Source organism: Camelus bactrianus, chromosome 11 (assembly GCF_048773025.1).
Source record: "Camelus bactrianus isolate YW-2024 breed Bactrian camel chromosome 11, ASM4877302v1, whole genome shotgun sequence".
Taxonomy (NCBI): domain Eukaryota; kingdom Metazoa; phylum Chordata; class Mammalia; order Artiodactyla; family Camelidae; genus Camelus; species Camelus bactrianus.
The window spans coordinates 23,203,441-23,224,604 of NC_133549.1; the positions used below are offsets into that span (position 1 = coordinate 23,203,441).

Here is a 21,164-nt window from a genome sequence, read left to right on the forward strand (position 1 = left end):
AATGGATTCATAATTGGTTTGCTTCATTAGGGTCTGCTGCCTGGGGAAGTTAATTGTGCACTTGGAGATGCGATAAATGAAGCTCTGCTGTGGGGCTCAGATTGGGAGATAGCTTGTGCAGACATCAAGGCTGTGCCGAGAGTCTGACCATCCTTATTGCCAGAAACTTGACCATGGGAAGCAAATTAATATTGTTTATGTTTCATTAATCAGTGTATTTAAAGGCCTTAAGGAAATGACTCTTAATCTTTTCTAGGTCATAGACCCCACTGAGAATGTAAAAACTGCACACATCCGTGTAGCACCCCTTGGACACTGTATTTTATTGGGAGGGGGAGGGCTGGGTGTTGTAGACTCCTGGAGCCTACTCATGGCTCCCTTGGAAAGTTCATGGACCAGCACCTGCCCCTCCCAAATGGGACATCTTTAAGATGATCTTTTTGTTCGTTTGCTCATGTATCCATTCTCTAATTTACTTAGCAAATATTTATTGAGTACCTACTGTGTGCCAAGGAGATTATCTCTCTTTTGTGAAGTTTTGAGACAGCCCTAAACTGAGAGTAAATTTTTTAAGGAAATAGCAACTGTAACTGCACTTGTTCAGAGAATAGGTTTGCTTTCTCTTCCTCTCTAGGCAAAGCCGGGGAGTGAAGGGTGGGGAAGGATACTCGTGAACATTTTCATCCTTTCAAACTGTGATGTATCTGGTCACTTGAAAACGACCATTGACAGGGTATGAGTTCCTTCTGAGGCTAAGAGACATGGAGATGTCACAGGGTATTTTAAATATCTTCTTCCTATTATGAAGCGCTATATACTTATTTCAATCTAAATTCTAAGTTTCCAAATTCCACCAGCCTACAAGGATGTTAGACTAGCTCCTGCTGCTGCCCTGGTAGAAAGGGTCACCTGCTTTCCCACTTGGACTGAAGGATCAAAAGACAACAAATCCTTGTGATGACAATTCTTCCAGCCTCAAGTTTTTCAGAATGAAGAGTCCCGACTGCTATGGACCACTTGCAGAAGCTCAGTCTGTCATGTCTTAGGAGCCTGCCAACCATCACCTTGCATCAGCAATGTGGAATCCCAACACAGAACTTAAGCAAAAATGAGGAAAATACTATAGACCAGTATTTCTCATAATGCAAAAATTAACAATATTTTATCAAGTTGATGTCAACAATATATTAAAAAGATAATACATTATGACCTAAAGTGGTTTATACCAGGAATGCCAGGTTTTTAAAAGTTGAATACCTATAATTGTAATTTGTTCTATAAATAGATTAAATAAAACATGAGCATATCAATGGATTAAGAAAAAGCAGAATTCAAGATCCTGTATCTTTTGCTGATTAAAACTCTCAGAAACCTAGGAAAAAAAATTCCTCACTTGAGAAAGTCATCTACAGAAACCTATAGTTGGCATCACACTCAATGGTAAAGAGAATATTTTCTTTCCTAAGTTCAAGAACAAGTCAAGTTGTTCACTCTTACCATTTCCATTCAACATTGTAGCCAGTTAAATAGTCAGTTCTAGTCAGTGCGATAAGGCAAGAAAAAGAATAAATGGCATTCTGACTGGAAAGGAAGAAGTTAACCTGTGTTTATTCTTAAACAACATTCTTGTGTGTGTAGAAAGTCTTATGTGGTCTAAAAAAGAACTACGAGAATAGGTGAGTTTAGTAAGATTACAGGGTGCAAGAACAATATATAATAATCACTTTTCCTATGTACTAGAAGTGAACAAACAGAAATTGAACCATAGAAGTTTCCATTTACAATAGGATAAAAATATGAAATATTTAGGGCTTGCATTAGTTTTCTGTTTCTGTTGTAACAAATGGCCACAAACTTGGTGCTTTAAAACTAACAAGACACATTTGTTGTCTTACAGTTACAGAGGTTAGAATTTCAAAATTTGTCTCAGTGGGCTAAAATCAAGATATCAGCAGAGCTATGTTCCTTCTGGAGGCTCCAGAGAAGAATCCATTTCCTTGCCCTTCAGCTTTTAAAAGCTGTCCAGTTCCTTGGCTCACCGCCTCCCATAACACTGATCTCTCATTCCTTCATCACACCTCCATCTCTGACTCTGATCCTCTGCTTCGCTTTTATAAGGATCCTTGTGATTACATTGAGCCCATGTGAATAACCCAGGAAGATCTTCCCATCACAAGATCCTTTACTGAATCACATCTTCAAAGTCCCATTTACCATGTAAGGTGACATATTCACAGGATTCTGAGGTTGGGACATGGGCATCTTTGGTGGCCAACATTTTGCCTACCACAATCTGCTTTTTGACCCCCAAAGATTCACATTCATCTTACATGCAAAATGTATTTACTTCATCTCAGTATCACCCAAAGTCTTGATACATTACATAGTACCAACTCAAAGCCCCAAATACCATCTAAATTTTATCAGTTCAGAAGTTCCAGATCTTACGATCTAAGGCTTCTAAATTAAATGTGGGTGAGACTCTGGGTGTGATCCATCCTGGGGAAAAATTTCTCTCTATATGTGGACCTGTGAAGCAAGAAAATATGTTATCTGCTCCCTAAATCCAAGGTGGTATTGGAGGGAGGTGGGGAAGACAAGCATAGAATACCAGTTAAAGACATTTCTTTTCAAAAAGAAGAAAATAAAAGAAAAAAAAAAGAAATCACTAGTTCTAAGAAATTTCAAAATCCAACTTGGTGAACTCCATCAGGTTTCAAGACCTCAGAATAATTTTCTGTAGCTCTCAGCTCTGCCCTTTGGTTTTGTGGCTCCAACCTCTGGGCTTGAGTCTCTGTCTTCAGAGCTGACCTTCCTTTATGATGAAGGGTAACATGTTTGAAGCTGGGGAATTTTATCAGTCTATTTCCTGCCTACAGAATTTTGGGAGCCTGGCATCCTTCTTTCATTTTGTCCTTTGTCTCTCTCAGTCTAAGATGGCTCTTTCTGTTGGTGTAAAATTCTTAACAACCTTGTGGTTCTCCTATGCACATGACAGGGACTCACTCCTCCACAGGTCTTTCCTAGACAATCCCATCTGTATTTTTGACTTCTCCTGAGATGAATGAGAGGATACATGAGTCACAAGCCTAGTCTCCTCAAAGAACTCTCTGATGACCAAAAATTGTGACTTTCATTCCTTACAAGATGCTAAAAAAGGTTGTCCAGTTATACCCTCCTTTCTCTCTGAAGCATGATTTTCCAGACAGCAGAATTCCCAATTGTAGTGTCTTTTGCGATCTGATAATTCCCCAGATCTTCAAGGTCTGATTCTCTTTTGTTTAACATTTCTTCCCTCAATCTATCTTTCCTCTTGAATTTTAATATCAGCAGCAGGAAGAAACCAGGCTGTATTTATTTATTTGAGTAGATTTGTATTTCAAATCCTTTGTTTGGAAATCTACTCAAATAGAGCCAATTTCTTGTTTATAAGGTTTGCTTTTTGTGTAACCACAGGACACAATTTAGCTAAGCTTTCTGCAACCATATAACAAGGATCCCCTTTCTCTAGTTTCTATTAACACACTCCTCATTCTCTTCGGAACCCCCACCAGCAGCATTTTTAACATCTTTACTTCTAATTACAGTCTGTCTATGATGATTTAGGTGTTCTCTAAGACAATTCAGGTTTTCTCTACCATACTTCTCAGTTCCTTCTGAGCCTTTACCCACAGGGTCTTTAATAGCCATGTTTCTAGGCTTTTTCTATAATGCTTCTCAGAAGTCTTCCACTCCATTTTCACTGTCCAATTCCAAAGCCACTTCCAAGTTTTGAGTATTGTTACAGAAGTACTCCATTTCTGGCACCAAAATGTGCATTAGTTGTCTATTTTTGCTGTAAAAAATTACTACAGTGTTAGTGGCTTAAGTAACACAAACTTATTATCTTCTAGTTCTAGAGGTCTGAAGTCCAAAATTAGTCTCAGTGGGCTAAATTCAAGACGTCACCAGGGCTGTGTTCTTTCTAGATGCCCTAGGGAAGATTGCTCCTTGCCTTCCCAGTTTTTAGAGGCTACTTTCATTCCTTGTGGCCCTCAGCCATACGTCTTTATCTCTGCTTGCAATGTTCCAGCTTCATTTCTCTGGCTCTGACTCTTCTGCCTCCCTCTTATGCAGACACTTATGATTTCCTAGGCCCACAGGTAATCCAGGATAATCTCCTCACTGCAAGATTCTTAATGTAATCACACCTGCAAAATCCTTTATCATGTAATGTAACACATTCACAGGTTTTGAAGATTAGGATATAGGCATCTTGGGGGCACTGGCATTATTCTGCCCACAAAACTAAATCACTGTTGAGAGAAATTTAAAGTGACCAAAATAAATGGAGAGTGATACCATGTTGGTGAATTGGGAAACTCAATATTGTGAAAATGTCAGTTCTTCCCAAGTTGATCTATAGATTCAACCCAATAAAAATCTCATAGAATTTCCATAGAAATGAATCCGTTGACTCTTTTTTGGAATTTATATAGAAATACCAAAGACCTAGACTAGCCAGAACAACTTAAAAGAAAAGAACAGATTTGGAGAACTTTCACTGCCAGATTAAAGATTTATTATAGAGCTTCAATAATCTGAACTAGGTGATATTAGCATAAAAACAGACATAAAGGTCAATGAAAAGAACAGACAAGCCAGAAGTAGGCCCATACATATATTGTCAATTGATTTTCAACCTCAATGGAAAGGCAATTCAGTGTAGAAAAGATAAGTCTTTTCAACAAATGTGATGGTATAACTGAATATCCACATGCAAAAGAAAAAAAAAACAAAAAACCACAATTGATTCCATACACCGTATAGAATCTTAAAAGGGATCATAGACCTTAAGTGTAACAGCTACAATTTATGAAACTTCTAGAAGACACAAGGGGAAATTTTTGCAAATTTGGGTTAGATAAAGATTTCTTAGTTATGACACACAAAGAGCAATCCATAAAATTAAAAAAAATGATATATTGGAGCTCATAAAAATTAAGAACTTATTCTGCAAAAGACACTGTTAAGAGAATAAAAAAGTAAGCCACAATAAATGGAAGAAATTGATTTCTAAATCATGTATTTGATAAAGGACTGGTAGCCAGAATATACAAATAATCCTCAAACTCAATCATAAGAAAAAAACCTATCTAACTTAAAAATAGGCCAAAATTTGGATAGAAACTTTACCAAAGAAGATATATGGATGGCAAATAGGCACATGAAAAGATACTCAACATCATTAATTTATTAGGAAATGCAAATTAAAGGTATAATGAGACACCACCACACATGTGTGAGAACGTCTAAAATTAAAAAGATTCACTGTATCAAATGTTGGCAAGGATGGGAAAGAACTGGCACTAGTGTAATATAAGATAGTCCAATTATTTTGGAAAACAATGTGGTAGTTTCTTAAAAAATTGAACAAACACAACTACCGTATGACTCAGCTATTCCATTCTGAGGTATTTTCCCAAGATAAATGAAAGCATATGTCCATAAAAGACTTGTATGAAATGTTTATAGCAGCTTTACTTGTAACAGTCAATGGATATAACTCAAATTTCCATCAACACATGAATGGATAAACAAACTGTGGTATATCCATACAATGAAATACTATTTAGCTACAGTATAAAGGTTTAGAATATGTAGCATAGTATAACTATAAAAATGAATGAACTATTGAGATATGCAACAACATGGATAAATCTTAATTATGCTACATGAAGGAAGGCAGACAGGAAGAGTATGACTCCATTTATATGAAATTCTAGAAAATGTGAATTAATACACAGTGACAGAAGTTGTTCTGATTCCTGTTCCTTTGTATGCCATCTTCCCCATCCTACTCTCAGAAGCCTTCAGTATCATCAGTATTCCAAAATTTGACAAGGATGCACTCATGTGTGGGCCAATTTTATCCTTTATGCTACACTCTCCATGAGCCCTTTCAGTCTGGAAACTCATATCCTTCTGCTCTGGGAAATGTATGTCCTTCATTTATTGTGTTAGATGATTTCCTCTGTTCTCTATTTCTGGAACTCCTATTGTTTTGATGTTGGACTTTCTGGACCATTTTTAATATCTTATTTTTACTCTGTTTTCTTTTCCTTGATCTTTTTCCTTCACTTTCTGAGAGATTTCCTAACTGTCTTTGGATACTTCTATTAAGTTTTTCATGTCTGCTATTCTATTTTTAAATTCCAAGAGTTAAAAAAAAATTCCCCTCCCCTTTCTAAATAGCGTTCTATTCTTATGTCATAGATGCAATACATTCTCTTAACTCCCTGATGATATAAATAATAATTTAAATCTTTCTCCTTGCTTAGTCTCTGTCTTCCTCAAGTTGCCTTCCCTCTTTCTTTTGGTCTTTGCACTCCTCAGTAGAAGTTTTATTCAGATGTCTGGCAATCCTTGGCCATCTGCTCATAATTAGGCACTGGGGAATAAAAAGCTGACTGGAAGCTCTGAGCACCTGGATGTGGCTTGCCCACTGTTGACAGATCTCATTGGGCTGTTTGCTTGGAAAACTCCAGATGTCAGGATCTTTAGGTCTCAGCTTTTGGACCCACTTAATTTCCAACAGAAGTATCTCCTAACCTTGTGATTGAGGGTGTGGTTCTGGCTCTCACTATTCTTGTAACTGATCTGGGGAAGAGGGCTTGGGGAGGTGCATCTCAGCTTCTAGCATGCACATGTCCACTTCACGCCTGGCATCCCCCATCGCAAAGACCCCAGTTTCCCTCACCCCAAAGAATGACCTCTGAGGCTTCTACTAGAATGAGGGAAGGGCAGTGACTGAGCGGTGTGGAGTGAAGGATGGGATGGGGTGGGGGTCCTAACAGCTCTTTAAATGACCTTTTAATGAATCCTCTGGTTTTAGCTCCATCATTCTTTCTACTTTCGGAGGTAGCTATTGACACCAATTCAGTAGCCTTTTGAGGGTTCTGGGGTATAAACTGAGTTCTTGCCTTTTTCCCTGTGAGGTTTAGGATTCAGATGTTTGGATTGGCTAAGTTACTCATTACTATTCATCCACCTGCTTTTAAGCTTCTAAAATTTTGAAGTTGTTTTTGATTCTCTCATTTTTTTGTGTCCTTAAGGATTTAAGCCTTTAAAGAATAAGAAAAAGTAAATCTGTGTATTTAGTTTTCTGTCTCATCTTTACTATGTCTCTACTCTTGCTTGTGAAGAGTCAGAGGACAGGAGGACCAAAAGGAGAGAGGGAGGTGGTGTGCAGGGGGTTTGTGATAGAAGGTCTTGCAAACCTTGGGAGAGAGGCAGGCAGTGTGGATGAACCACCTGGGCAGTGGAACTGCAGCAGCATGTGCGGCAGAGAGGGTCCCCCTGCGTTCTGACGTGGCTCTCCCGGGGGCACAGAGCACAGCTGGGGTTCCCGCTCACCTGTGCTGGGATGACTGATGAAATTACCAGGGCCTCTTTCCTCACAAGCATCAAGTCACTCCAGGGTTCCATCACGGAGGGACCCCAGGAGAAGGAGTTAATCCTTCTACTTTATCCCATGACAGAGTCTTCTCTGGAGGCAGAATCCCAGGTCTGTTAGTCACCTGTCACCTCACATGGAGGGTCTTCTTGCCATCCTGTCCCCTGTCCTGCCCCAGCCACATTCAGAATGGCATTTCCAGGCCAGCCTCAGGCTTCTCTCACTGCTTGTGTGGCCACAGCACGTGCGCCAGAGGCAGCCTCCTTGTTTCACCTGATGCGTTGTGTGTGCACAGGTGGCACCCGCCATGTGCCTGCTCCAGCCTCAAAACTTTCACGGGTCCAGGAACCTCCCTTATATTTGTGGCTGACCGGACCCCCGGTTCCAGCCCCCTTACACTTGCCTGCCTTCAGCACAGAGGATGGAAAGGCCTTGATATGCCCTTCTCCAGCTTTCCTTGCAGCAGGAGCTGGCATGTGGCTCCCCTGGGGGAGTGTCGGGGATGCTGGAGGAGAAGCAGGTTTGGGACCAGAAAGGTAAGATTCACGCTGAATGTGTAGGTTCTGTGTGTCCATCTCCATCCCCTGGGGTCATGGTTTGGGAAACAGTTGTCTGAGCCAGGCTGCCCTCTGGGGGAGTCTTCCCAAGCCCCAGTTTCATCTTTGGACAAACTGAGTCTGGAGGGAGAAGGGACTTGCTGACTGAGGGCCAGCCAGGTGGAGCTGCCTGCCAACCCCGCCTCTGGCCACCCTCATTCACAAACAGGAACAAGTAGCCTTTCAAGATTTCAGGTGTTTCCTTTCTTTGTCCCTTAGAGCATTGTCCTGTATGCACATCTGGAGACACCTGTCTTTCGATGCCAAGGCCTTTGTTATCAGAGACAATTCTTCTGACCCCACATCCTGAGGAGATGGAATTCTCAGAGGAAACTTGACAATGGCCAGCCAGGTGCCCGGATCACCAGCTCTCAGTATGTGGTTTAGAAATAATAGGAGTCTTTGGAAAAAAGTTTTTTGTGGTCATATGAATTAGGAAAACTCTGGGCTCCGCATGTTAACGGACTCTGTGCAGCAGGCCTTTTCAGGGCCTTTAGTAGTGCCGAGACAGTCTCCAAGAGGGGCTGTGTGCAGGGCTTCCCAAGGGTACTGGACCAATAAAAACCTTTTCCAGGGAGCATCCATCTCCATCCCTCAGACCTGGTGCTCTGGGGTAATGGTCCAAGGGAAAAAGAACAGAGCTGGGCTGGCCTCGGAAGGTGGGGGTGGGGGCCTTTCCCAAGCCCCTTATTTCTTCTTTGGACAAACTGAGGCCGGAAAGAGAAGGGAACTGCCCAGCAGAGCCAGCAGGGGAACTCTGGTCTCAGGACCCCTGGCCGAGGGCCCTCCTCCTGGGCAGGCTTCTGCCTCCTGTACTCTAATTTCCCGAGGCCTCAGAGGGGCCTGTTTTTTCTTTCCAATGGATTCTTCTGGAAGGCATTTGGGAGGGCAACCAGGGGTTGGGCATTACCTACTCTGTGTCCAGGTCTCTGATGTGGACCTGTGTGAACGTGTCCTTCCTACCCCAAGAAAGAGTCACATCTGAGCACTGAGAGGGACACAGGGCAGAAAGCAGTTATGGCCCTGACGTTCCCCACGGAGCCGTCGCGGGCTGGCGACACGGGAACATGCCTGTCCGGGTGGCGGCAGCAGTAATGAGGGCTCTGTGGGCCCAGAGACAAGGGCCAGCTCTGACCTCTCTGAGCCTCCCAGGGAGCCTGCAGGCAGCAGCTCGGAGGGCCTCTGATGTCAGGTGGCTTCTGTCTGGGGGAGAAGAGACAGGGAGCCGACCCTCCTGTCCATGGCCTCGCTCCCCCCACCTTCCTCTACAGGCTGTTCATTCTGTCTAATAACCGTCCTCACAGCACATTGCTTCGGAGGAATGAACTGTTAAAGGACCATTTTTCTTTGTGGTCAGGGGCCCTGGATCTCTGCCACTCCCCTTTGGGAGCAGGAAGCCGTCCGACTACCAGAACCTTCCTTAGAAGGGTCTGAGTAGTGAGTCACTCACTGCCTTCAGATTCAGGAGCTCTCATCTGGCATCTTGAAAAAGCGTAAGTTAGAAAATCAAGCTGGAATTTTTTTCCCCCATAGAAATAGCATTAGTGTAATGCAGTTTTTTTTCCCCTAATGAGGTCATGAAGATGTTAATCTAAATCCTGAAGACAAGCTGTGCTGGGGCTCCTGAGATGACTCTTAAAGTCTGGGGGCTGTCTGGGGTAGTGGAGAATTGTCTCCCCGTTTGGTGTATCTGGCGTGTGCATTTGTGAGCTGCTCGCCTCCTTTGGGGAGCTGTGTTGCAGAGAAAGGGTGTCCTCAAAACCTGGGGAAGTCCCTGCGTCTCCCTGTGGTCAGCTGGGCATCCCTGATGAGGGGTTCCTGTCCAAGCAGCACTCGCTCTCAGCCTGTTGCACAGGGCTGACTCCCGGCTGGAGGAGCCCGGCTGCCTGCTCTGCTGTGTTTCGTGTCAAAATAATTCAGGTGGAAATGTGTGTTCTTTCTGTCACCCAGGGAGGTTCCACAGAGAGGCTCTGAGGCCGTGGTGTGTCTCCAGGTCTTTGGGAGGGATGGAGCCGGGGCCACCAGCTACTGGTTGGGGTTGGAGCAGCCACCTGGGAGTCCGGATGTGCTGCGGCTGGGAGTCAGGCAGGGGTGTGTGGTGTGTGGTTATCAGAGGGCAGAGTTGTGGCAGGAAGGGCCAAGCCAGGGTTGCGGCAGCAGAGCCAGGAACCATGTTCGTAACCCAGTTGGTCGGACTCCAGCTGCAAGAGCCCAAGGTCACCCCGCCAATGCCCGTCCAGCCTGGGTCGCGTTGGCGGTTAACAGCATAGATGGGGACCCAAGAGACACACGCATCAGACTTTTGAACAGCTCAAGGATGGAGGAGGAGCATCTGTATTAGAAACCAGGACTGGAATTAAAACAAGACCCCACTGGCTGATGAAGGGGGCGGTCTCGGAAGAGGAAGAGATTCAAGAATAAGGGGACAAGCTCAGTATCAGGTCCACTGTGTGAGTACAGGGTGGGGCTGGGGAGATGGAAAGATCTGGTCAGCAGCGTAGAGAGCACATTCCTGGGGGGAGTGGCAGGTCCGTGCACCTTCACCCTCCCCTGGGTGAGCCTCATGTTTAAACACCGGGGCTCACCCCTGCTGGGCCACAGCTGATTGGAATAGAGAGACTTGATCCAAGGTGATCCAGTCTTCTGGCAAGATGAGCTCATCAACTCCATCCCCTTCTCTTCCAGAATCTGGGGGGACTAGAGACATTTGTCAGTTGGATGTTGGCACTAGAGCTAGGGCAGCCATGTTTGAGTGTTTGAGCAGGTCCAGAGAAAAGAGTTCCGGAGAAGACAGAAGAATGAAGAGACTGATAACCAGAGAGGAGCGGTGAGAAACCGCGCAGCCCTGGGCTGGGCCGCGCTGGGCTGGGCCGCGCTGGGCTGGAGAAGGCAGCTGACTCGTCCCAGGCAGCGTCTGGTCCCCATTTTCCATACCTGCACTTTCTGCCCTGAGTTCCTTGATATATTTTCAGACTTCTTGTTAAAGACCACTTTTTGTGAACTGATCTGAGTAGGCCCCAGTCACTGGCATCTGAAACACTCCCTGGAAGAGCAAGTGTCCTCGTTGTCACCAGGACAGAAGCCCATGGGGGGAGGAGCGGGCAGGGCAGGGTCTGAGATGTGGGGGTGGTCCTGCGGCTCTCTGCATGGCTGTGCCACCTTGGATTGCATCAGCTCATCCTGGACACCACCCCCTCAGAAGGGCAGACCAAGCTGGTGTCTGCTCATGGAGTGACCCTGGTGTCGAGGGTGCCTGGATTCCTGGCATTCAAGAAGTGGCTAAAGGGTCGTGCGTTCAGCCTGGAGAGTAGACTGTGTGAGACACAAGAAGCATTTTTGACATTGAAAGACCTGTTAGAGGAAAAGTAAAGACTGTGTTCTGTGTTCTCGAAGGCTGTTGGGTTAGATCCAAAGGTCAGAGGTCCACTCTCGGCCTGGCGTGGGCCAGCTTCTCCTGGAGCTGCCTGCCGCGGGAAGCTCCCTGTTCCTGCAGCTGAAGGACCCTTGAGTGGGTGTTACAGGACATGCAAGAATGGACTACAAGACCACAACCAATGGCCATGACCACAGAGAATATCTTCACTTGCAGGTAGTACCTCATGCCAGGACAGGAACAGCCCCAAGCTATGACCTTGAAGATGTCCATGACGGATGATCACGACCATAGAGAACACCTTCTTTACCTGGATGGCAGTCCCCGATGCCAAGACTGGAACAGCCCCAAGAATGACCGTGAACATGAGCGTACTGCAGAATCGAATGGGCCCCTTGACTTGTGGGACAGGCAGGTGAGGCCTCTGGTCCAGAGACCCTTGGCAAGGCTGGAGAGCGCCTCCCAGGGACAAGCTTGAGGAACTAGCTGGTCATGACATCAGCTGCAGGCTGTTGTCCTGGTGGGGGCCATCTGGCTGAGGGGATCTGTAGGGATCGTGGTGGGGGGGTGTTGTGTGGGAGCAGAGCAGAGCCAGCGAGGCTGCGGTGAGGAGGAGAGGCAAGTGTCTCAGGGATGAGGTGACTGCAGTAAGAGAAAATTTAGGGAATGAGCAGAGATGTTAACACTGGAATTTAAACAAATCTTGCATTGAGATGTGCAGAATAATCACTTCCTTTACCTCCCCAGGAAAACTGCAGTGAAATCTGTAAGACTTGACAGTGCTTTGGGGGCTGGACATCTCTCCAGGGGTGGGAGTGTGTGTGGAGCTGTGGGAGGAAGCACAGGGTGGGAGATGGAGTGCCCTCTTGGGTGATAGCAGAGGAAGCCCAAGGAGACCCACTTTCTATGTGGGCTGCACACTTGATTCCTTTCTTTTCTCAGGTCAGCTTCTTGGTCAGGTGACCAGTGTTCCCTAAGGTCCAACCAGCGTGCCCTCTACCTGCCCAGACAGCCAGGGAAGACTCAAGTCACAGGCGTACCTCTGAGCTCCTTCATCAAAGCTTATCCCAGAGCTATGCTGCTGTAGCAAATGTCCCACTGCCCCGTCTGCTAACCGGAGAGGAAAAGGGAAGCAGGCAGCTTGAAGAGCCGGGTTCAAATCATTGTGGGGTTTGTCTTTCTCTGACTTACTTCACTCAGTATGATCATCTCTAGGTCCATCCATGTTGCTGCATTATTTCATTTTTTTTTTTTATGGCTGGGCAGTCTTCCACTAAATTGACTATACTTCAATAAAAACATGCAATAATTAAACTTGAACATTAATCCTAAAAGAAAATCATCATGGTGTATCTCTGGGGAGAGAGGCGATAACCCAGGGGAGCTTCCTAGTGATGGCAGAGCCAGGGAAGGAGCGAGGAGAGAGGGCAGTGGAGGTCCTTGCCTGGTGTCCTTCCCAGAAAGTGACTTGTGTGGACTGGGGCTGTGGCCATTTCCGGGGGCAGCTCCATCCAGCAGCTTTTTGTAATTATCTGTTAGTAATTGTCTACTAAGACTTTGGTAAACAGCATCCCACTTAGCCATCCTTTAAGAATTAAATCATCACATTTATTGCTCTATCCACTTGCTATTAACCTCCTAAGAGGTTTTTCCACCTCACAACTGGGGTTTTCATTTGCTGAGCTCCCAGAGGAGCATTAAAGCAGGGCGGCACTGGGGGCAGGAGGTGCACGTCCCCTGATGGCTGCTGGAGGTCGGTCTGGTTGACTGCGGGGCCCCAGCAGCGGGTCCGGGCCAGGTGTCCTCTGTGACTGGCGCCCTGGACCATGCATACGCTTTTCAGGAAAGCAGAAGCCTCTCACGGGGAGGGTATCTTAAGAAGTAAAAAGCCCAGCTTGGAAGGGCCTGGCAAGTTCCGGGAGAGACATAGGCGGGCGGGCAGGCGGGAGGCAGGCTGGGCTGGTCCTGGGATGGGACCCACGGGTGTGGCTGGGGGTCTGCGGTCTTGGTCTGTAGGCCTAGGAGGACTTACTGAGGTCTTGGGTTCTCTTGCAGTGTGCTGTGAGCTTGGCCACTTGGATGAAGGTCAGATGAAGGTCAAGAACAAGCATTTAGTGAGGATCTGCCCTGACTTTTCCTGTAGCCAAGGTTACCCCCTTTTCCTTTCTGGACCGTCTAGGGACAGCCCTAGGCCGTAACCATGAAGATGAGCCACTGCAGAATCTGGTGAGCCACTGCAGAATCTGATGGGCCTCTGACCTGAGGGAGAGGCCTGTGGTCCGGAGGCTCTAGAGAGCTCCTCTCGGGGGGCCAGCTTGAGAAACTAGAGCTGGTCATCTTTGGCTACGCAATGTTTGCTGGCCATTGTCCATCTGGGCGGTATCTGTCACCTGAGAGGATTTGAGGGGAATGGTGGCACGGGTGGTCTGTGCTCTGAGCCAGCTTGCAGTGGGGCTGTGTCCTCAGTGGGCGGGGGGAGCTGCACAGAGGGGACCCAGGCCAGCTCCCAGGGTTCACCATCTGGGGATGGCCATGAGTGGCTCTGTCCTCCGAGGGTTTCGTGTGTTGGCAGGAGGGAGGCATGGCCCTGTCACATGGTAGATGGGCAGCGGGTGTCCAGGCACCCCCGACAGGGGTCATGAGGGGACTTATTCCTGAGTGCCCCCTGTGTGCCAGGCACCACACCAAGCAGGAGATGAGTAACAGCAAGGAAACCTAGCCTTGGCCTTCGCTGCCACGCAGAGGCTGATGTAGAGGTGAGGACGGTCACACAGACTTCGAAATATGACCTGGACCACCGAGGACGCCAGACACGGTCCCTGCTGAGTCTATTAGGAGATCAAATATTCAGGCCTAGTTCTCTAGCTTGCTCTGTAGACTCTGAAACCATTACGCATGAAGCGAAATTAGAGGAAATGAATGAACAGGATCAATGGAAATCCATTTGGGAAGAGGCCATTATAATGGTTCATTTTGGAAATCTTTCTGAAAGCTGACCTTCTCTGTCTTCTTTTTAACAGTCAAGAAATGCTTGGTGTAGAGTGGTGAAAAACCCCGAACTGGGGTTTGCAAAACCCCAAATTGGATCACAAGATTCATCAACAGATTTTTAAGTATGTAAATTAATTTACCTCAAGGACTTAACAGGTAGAAAAACAGAATGACTCTGATTTTCATATAAATTACTGTCATTGCTGAGTTCTATGAAATAGGGATTGTATCAGAAAATTGGGGTTGGATAGCTGCTTTGCCTTCAGAGCAGGGGCTTTTAAACCTGGTTTGCATAAAAATGATTGGTAGGACATTAAAACAAAAGTGCCCCCCCACCCCCGCAGATCTACCATGCTGTGCCCTTGGGCTGAAGGACATCCTCTCCGTCAGGTAAAGAAAGGGAGGAAGTAAGGGCGGAGGGACCGAGTCTCCTGCCCTGTCTCGGTTACAAAGCTGCTCAGGTGACCCCGGCACGCCCAGCAGAGCAGAGTGTGCCCCTCAGAGCACCTGTGCATTTAGTAGGGAGCTTCTTTCCAGTGGCAGGAAGGCTGTTCTTCCCACAGGGCAGTGGGAAGGCCTCCGGTGTGATATGTGCTCATCACTCAGTTCAGCCCCGTCTTGGACCGCTCGCCTGCCCTCTGCTCCAACTTGGCAAGGACCTTCCACTGGATCAGAGCCTGTGCTAAGCTTTGGGGAAGTGCTGGGGGCAAGGTTTACAATGGACCCCGCAGCAGGGAGCGAGGCAGGTGGGGATCAGGTGACATGAATGGACTCTGGGGATGAAGAGCAGTGTGCACTGTCCACTCGCGGAGCTGGGAAGGCAGCCCAGGGCGGTCCCCATCAGGGGCTGAGGGAATTTTTCCAGGTACCCTGTGTGAGGGCAGGAGCAAAATCCCCCTGCCTCCCCAGCCCTTTCTTACAGATGGTGGTGGGGCCCTTTAAACACACATTCTTGGGTGAGTACCTTCCTGAGCATACGACAGACCCCGAGACAGAACTGTCCGGCCAAGCTGCTCCGGAATTCCTGACCAAAGAGACGGAGAGATAACAAGTGATTATTGCTGTTTTCAGCCACGAAGCTGCGGGGCAACTTGTTACGCAGCACTAGATGTCAAATACTCTTGACTTTTGTGGTAGGCAGCTTCTAAGATCACTGCCAGGGATCCCAACCTCTTGGTTATTCATGCCCTCACATAATGCCCCCCTCTTGAGTGTGGACTGGACATAGTGACTTGCCTCCAGTGAAAGAATAGGCACACCTGATGGGGTGTTACTTTGAGATTACGTTACAAAAGTCTCTGGCTTCCATTATGCATGACTTTTGCTCTCTTGCTGGCTCTGAGGAAAGCTGGCTGCCATGTTGTGAGCTGCCTTAGGGAAGGGCCCGCATAACCCAGAACTCAGGGACTCTCCAGCCAACAGCCAGTGAGGAACCAAGGCCATAAATTCAACAACTTGGAACAGAACCTTGGCAGGAGCCACGTGGGTGAGCTTAGAGTTGAACCTTGAAATGCCTGCAGCCCCAGCAGACACCTCGGTTCCAGCCTCGTGGGAGACCCTGAGCAAGAGGCCTCAGACAAGCTGCTCCTGGATTCCTACTGCACAGAGGTGAGGTAGTCCCTGTTTGCTGTTTCCAAGCTGCTGAGTGTAGGGGTCATTTGTTACACAGCAGTGGATAATTAATACAATTACAGTGAATGGTGCCAGCCTCACCTAACCTGTCCCTAGGGGAGCTGTTTGGCTGTGGTCTAGATTTGGGTCTCAGCCAGGAACCCAGCATGGATGGGGGTGGGCCAGGGAGGGGCTGAGAATACGGGTGGAGGGGGGACATCCTAATAGCTCCCACTTACTAGAAAACCAAATCAGCCTTCATAAGACTGTAGGAGAGGAATGAGCACGTGGGTGGGACATAGGTTCAAGGCCAGGCTCTATCGTCTTGTACCTGTGTGACATTTTACAGTGTTACAAGACCCCCCAGGGCTCCAGCTCCCATGTGGCCCTGCTGAAGCAGAGAGGAAGGCAACACAGTGACTCAGCTGCCTGGTCAGCACCAGCCAGGGAGCTGACATGAGGACTGAGCACCCAGAAGGAGTGTGGCCCTGGAACATGGCGGGTGCTTGAAATAAGCATGACCCTGTAGCTTTGGGATTCTCGGGGTGTTGTCTTCATCCCAGCTGCCGTTGTCACAGAGTCCTGGTGGTGCCCTCCTGATGCCCAGCTCCAGGAGGAATTGGGGAGATGCCTGCTCTTCAAAAACGGGGAGTCTAAGTCCTCCACTCTCCTCCACTGTGGGCGCCGAGGGTCTCTGTCTTGCTTGGATGTTTATTTCTTGCCATGTGAAGCGATGATTTAATTCTTGCCTGGGATGTCATTCAGCCCCACTTCGTGCTGAAGTCAGACATATTTCAGCACCCACCGATTTCCATATAGATAAAAAAAGAAAAAAAAAAAAAAAGAGGAGAAAAGAAACAACCTCAACCAGCATCTTCACAAACTGTGCATTTGAAACGTGTTTCTTGAAGATGGATCGCTCTGCTGGGCTGCTAAGAGGTTTTTCTTGACTTGTCAACAGTTTTATCCCCCCTCCCCGCAAACATTCTTGGCTATAAATTATTCATTGCCCAGTTAGTGGTTAAAGAAAAAAAAGATGCCTGGAGCTGAGGCCCTTTCTTAATTCTCCCTCTGCTTTTCGGATCCAAGTTGTTTTTTTCCTTCCTGCTGCTGGAAAAGTAGGAATAACTGGATGTCTCCTGACTCGGAGGTTCATGCCGGACCCAGCGAGAGGGTCGCGCTGAGCCTGGCGTGAGCTTGGCGGGGAGGAGGGGGACTGTCACTTACAGTCTGGGGAGTCTGGGGTGAGGCAGGGCACTGCGGTTATTAACTACATTTGGAGATAGGAAATAGGTGTTTTTGGGGCTTTCTTTTTGTTCTGTTGGCAGGAACTCCAGGGTTTCAAAAAAAGCAGAGAGGAGACTTGATTGACTCTAGGCCTAGACATTTTGGCGTCCACAGCTGGAAGGAACCTGAGGCTTCCTCTGTTTACCTGATTCCAACTCTCCCCGGGGCCCCTCTCTGCCAGGAGATAGCACCCCCTCATCTTCCTCCCTGGTGCCCACCCTCTCTTGCCCTGCGCACCCCTGGACCACTCCCCCACCCCCAGCTGACCCCCTCCCGCAGCGTGGATTCTCAGGCCTGCCAGCTCTGTGCCGCCGTGGCCGTGGCTTGGGGCCTGCATCAGCCGGAGCAAAGCCCCAAGTACTGGGTGGCTTAAGACGGCAGAAGTCTATTCTCTTACTTTCTTAATTCTCCCTCTGCTTTTCAGATCCAAGTTGTTGTTGTTGTTTTTTTTTTTTCCCTTCCTGCTACTGGAAAAGTAGAAATAACTAGAAGGCTCTTGACTCGGAGATTCGTGCCGGAGCGCAGTAAGGGAGCCGTGTGGAGCCTGCGTGTCCCTGTGTCCAATCTCCTCTTCTTATAAGGACACCAATCATACTGGATGAAGGGCCTACCAGCCACTACCTACCACCCGCCCCCACCAGTGATCCGAAGGGAACTCAGGATGAAGACAAGCAGGCAGCCCCAGCTTCTGCAGCCACCCCCATGTTGCACCCTGAGGGGACTCAGGATGGGAAAGGACAAGACACTGACCCTAGATAGGTGAGGTGCACATCAAAGGAATGATTTCAGTGAGCCCAGACTCTTGCATCTTCCCACACACAGAAAAGCATTAAATTTCTTAACTTGAGATATCTGGTTTTCTTTAATTAAGGAGTCTTTTGATATTCCAGTAGCTGGTCTTTGTTGCAAAAACTCCTATATATCCTGGCTGTTGCCCTACCTCTTCAGAGCAGTCTCTCAGAGGGATCTGAGATGCTGTCATCCCTGGCTTGAAGCCCTTAGAAATAGCTGCTGAATAAAACATAATTCCGTAATTCTCAATCTTTAGGCGGTGCATTATTTTTTCAGTCTACAGACTTTTGCTGTGTTTTAGGTTGAACACTGGATTATTTTCCCCTAACCCTATCCCATAACCCTAAAAGGATAAATGATTTTATTTCCAAATAGTTCGTATTTGGACTTAACTCTGAGGAAAAGAAATGGCCAAGAGTTTTGGCTTTCACAGTAGATCCTCAGAAGCTGGGTTTATAAACACCAGAGGGTATCAGGTTTTGTCAAGGCTGTCCAGTGCCCAGCATCCTTCACCTCTCACCAGTCCAACTGGGGATGCAGGGTTGGTTCCATAACCCAGACAACAGTCCAAAGAGGCGGGGGACTGGTAGTGCCTATCCATCTCATTGGATGTGGTTGTTAATTTCTGGGTCATTCACCTTTAGTTCAATTTAAGTTTAGATCAGACTAAGAAGCAGCCTTTCACTGGAGACCCTGGGGATCTTTGGAACCCAGGCCACCTCTAAGCAGGGGTTTGAGTCTGTCTGGAGTGTAAGGAGCAAGATTTGTCACCCCCAAATGTCTCTGGCGTATTGACTATTTTGAGGAACAATTAAGGCCCAAAAGACTTGGGAAGAAACTTTGAACATTCCCCCTAATTCCCTGAAGAATTTAGATGGAGGGCCTGTTACAGGAACAGTGCAATCACCAGGGACATCTGCAGAGAATATGGGCTGGGTGTGGTGGGGAAACTCTTAGACCAGCGTCCACTCTGTGTCCTGTCATTGCTGCAGGGCCTGGCAAACATTTCTTAACCAAACATTCGCTTTTCCAGCTCCATGTGAATTGCCTTCCTCCCCTTTGAAGTCCCAAACCACTGCCCCCAACATCTTCTTTTGTCTTTAGCTGAAGGTGGCATTTAAGTTGATGGCTTTGGCCATTTTGGCATGTTACTCAGTTTTCCTGGGTCTCTCCCATGTATACATGTTATTAAACTTTTGTTTGAGTTTTTCCTGCTAGTCTTTCTCATGTCAGTTTAATTCTTAGACCAGCCAGAAGAAGCCAGAAGGTAGAGGAAAATGCCTTCCTCCCGGACAGGAGCAGAGGCAGCTGAGGGAATGGACAGGAGACTGATGTTGAGGAAGAAAGGAAGTCAGTCCCAAGCACTCTTACATACAATATTTTACTTAATCCTTACAATAGTACACTCACTGGGCAGATGAAGATACTGAGGGTCAAAGAGACCAAGTGACCTGCCTAGTAAGTGGCAGAGCCTTTTGGAGCCTGAGGTTCCGGGAGGAGAGAACTTCTTCAATCAGGTAGCTTCCACATCCCTCTGATCACAGAGTGGTGGGTGGTGACCTAGTCCAAGGATCTTTGGGAAGATGAGGTTCTTTCCCAGGGCTGGGATCTGACCAGAAGCCTTTAGAACTGAGTGCTGGCTTCCCCCTGGCTGCCCAGGATGCTGCACTTGTCCCCGTCTGGGTGTGGGCTATATTGGCGGTGGAACTGCCAAACCCCAGACGGGCAGCCCCACTCGTGGGGCACTTGGTAGGGAATTACTCAGAGGAGGAAGACACAGCAGGGGTCTGAGGGAGCGGATGCTCTCCTGGGAGCACCCAGTGGAAATGCTTTTCCACTCAAAGGCCAAAGAGTCAAATAAGACAAGGTCTTTGGAAAAGAGGGCGTTTCAGGGAGCCATTTTGCAGAAATCTGGGCTGTTTAAAAGAGAAACAGGAGTGGCAAGATATCCAAAAACTAATTTTTTAAATTAATTCCATCATCTTTGGAATTGCCCAAGTCATTTAGTTTTGTTTGTATTGCATTATTTCCTTTCTTATGACTGGCTTCTTTGAAATAATATTGTGATGAATATGTAGGTCATTTGTTTTTTGTATTCCTTTGTCTATTAACAATTTTGTTGAGATGCAATTCACCTATCACATAGTTCATTCATTTAAAGTGCACAGCTTTGTGGTTTTTAGTTTATTCTCCAAGCTGTGCATCCACCACCACCACCACCACCAGCAGCAGTTTTAGAGGCTTCCTTACCCTCAGAGGGTGCAGCCTTGGGCGTGAGCCCAGCACCCTGGGACGATAGTGGTCTTAGCAAGGCTGTCGTGGGTGATGTTTTTTCCTGATCTCTCTGTTAAGTTGTCTGCTTCACTTGGTAATTGTACCCAGCTCAGCAGGAGGTAATGGACTCCACCTGCTGATTGCCCTATTGTTTTCAGAAATGCCCCAGGACAGGAATTGCTCCACAGTCTGATCCAATTAAATTCAGGCAGGGGTAGATCTTGAGACCAGTCTTTGAGGTTTGTTTGGAGCCCAGGGGGGTTCTTCTTGGCTGGCTCTTTCCCTGGTTCTCTCTGGTGAACTCACTGGCTTGGGTTTAACTTGTTCTTAATTAAGAGGGGCTGTTGTTTTCAAGAGTGCCCTTAGGCATGAATTTCCCCACATTCTGTTTTAAATTGTGTCCGTTCTTTTGGGCGCACTTCAGAGAGTTGTCTATTCTCATGGACTGCCTTCCCCCTGTGCAGACTCTCTGAGCTCTAGTTCTGGGTGCCTCTGGTCGCCTCACCTTGCCTCTTCCTTGGAAATCATGCCCTATGAGCAAGCTGGGGTGAAGAGGTTGGGGCCCCAGTCCTCTTGACCTGCCCTGCCAGGGATAAAGCCTCCATCCGCTGGCGGTGGCTTGGAGGAAGGGTGCCCTGACCTCTTAGTCATACTCTTCAAGAATTTAGCCTTTTCAACATGGAGTTGGGGGAATGAGAAATGCTGGTGGCCTGTCCCCTAATGAGATGTGTAAACCTGGGTTAGCGAAGAGGTGTGAGGGAGCCCTGACTTGCTGGCCACACCCACGTGGAGTGGAGCTTCCGTC

At 47.3% G+C, this 21,164-nt stretch overlaps 1 long non-coding RNA gene across 3 annotated transcripts; it reads left to right on the forward strand.

The window, feature by feature from the left end:
• Positions 1 to 9,472: 9,472 nt before the first annotated feature.
• LOC141579067 (uncharacterized) lies at positions 9,473 to 18,309 on the forward strand. Of its 3 annotated transcripts, none has more exons than XR_012510080.1 (4): positions 9,473 to 9,524; positions 11,621 to 11,819; positions 12,347 to 16,003; positions 16,356 to 18,309. It is a non-coding gene; the product is annotated as an uncharacterized LOC141579067 (long non-coding RNA). The 3 variants fall into 3 exon arrangements; XR_012510079.1 differs by lacking the exon at positions 9,473 to 9,524 and adding an exon at positions 9,932 to 10,481; XR_012510078.1 differs by lacking the exon at positions 9,473 to 9,524 and having other exon boundaries at positions 9,932 to 11,819.
• The last annotated feature ends 2,855 nt before the right edge of the window (positions 18,310 to 21,164 follow it).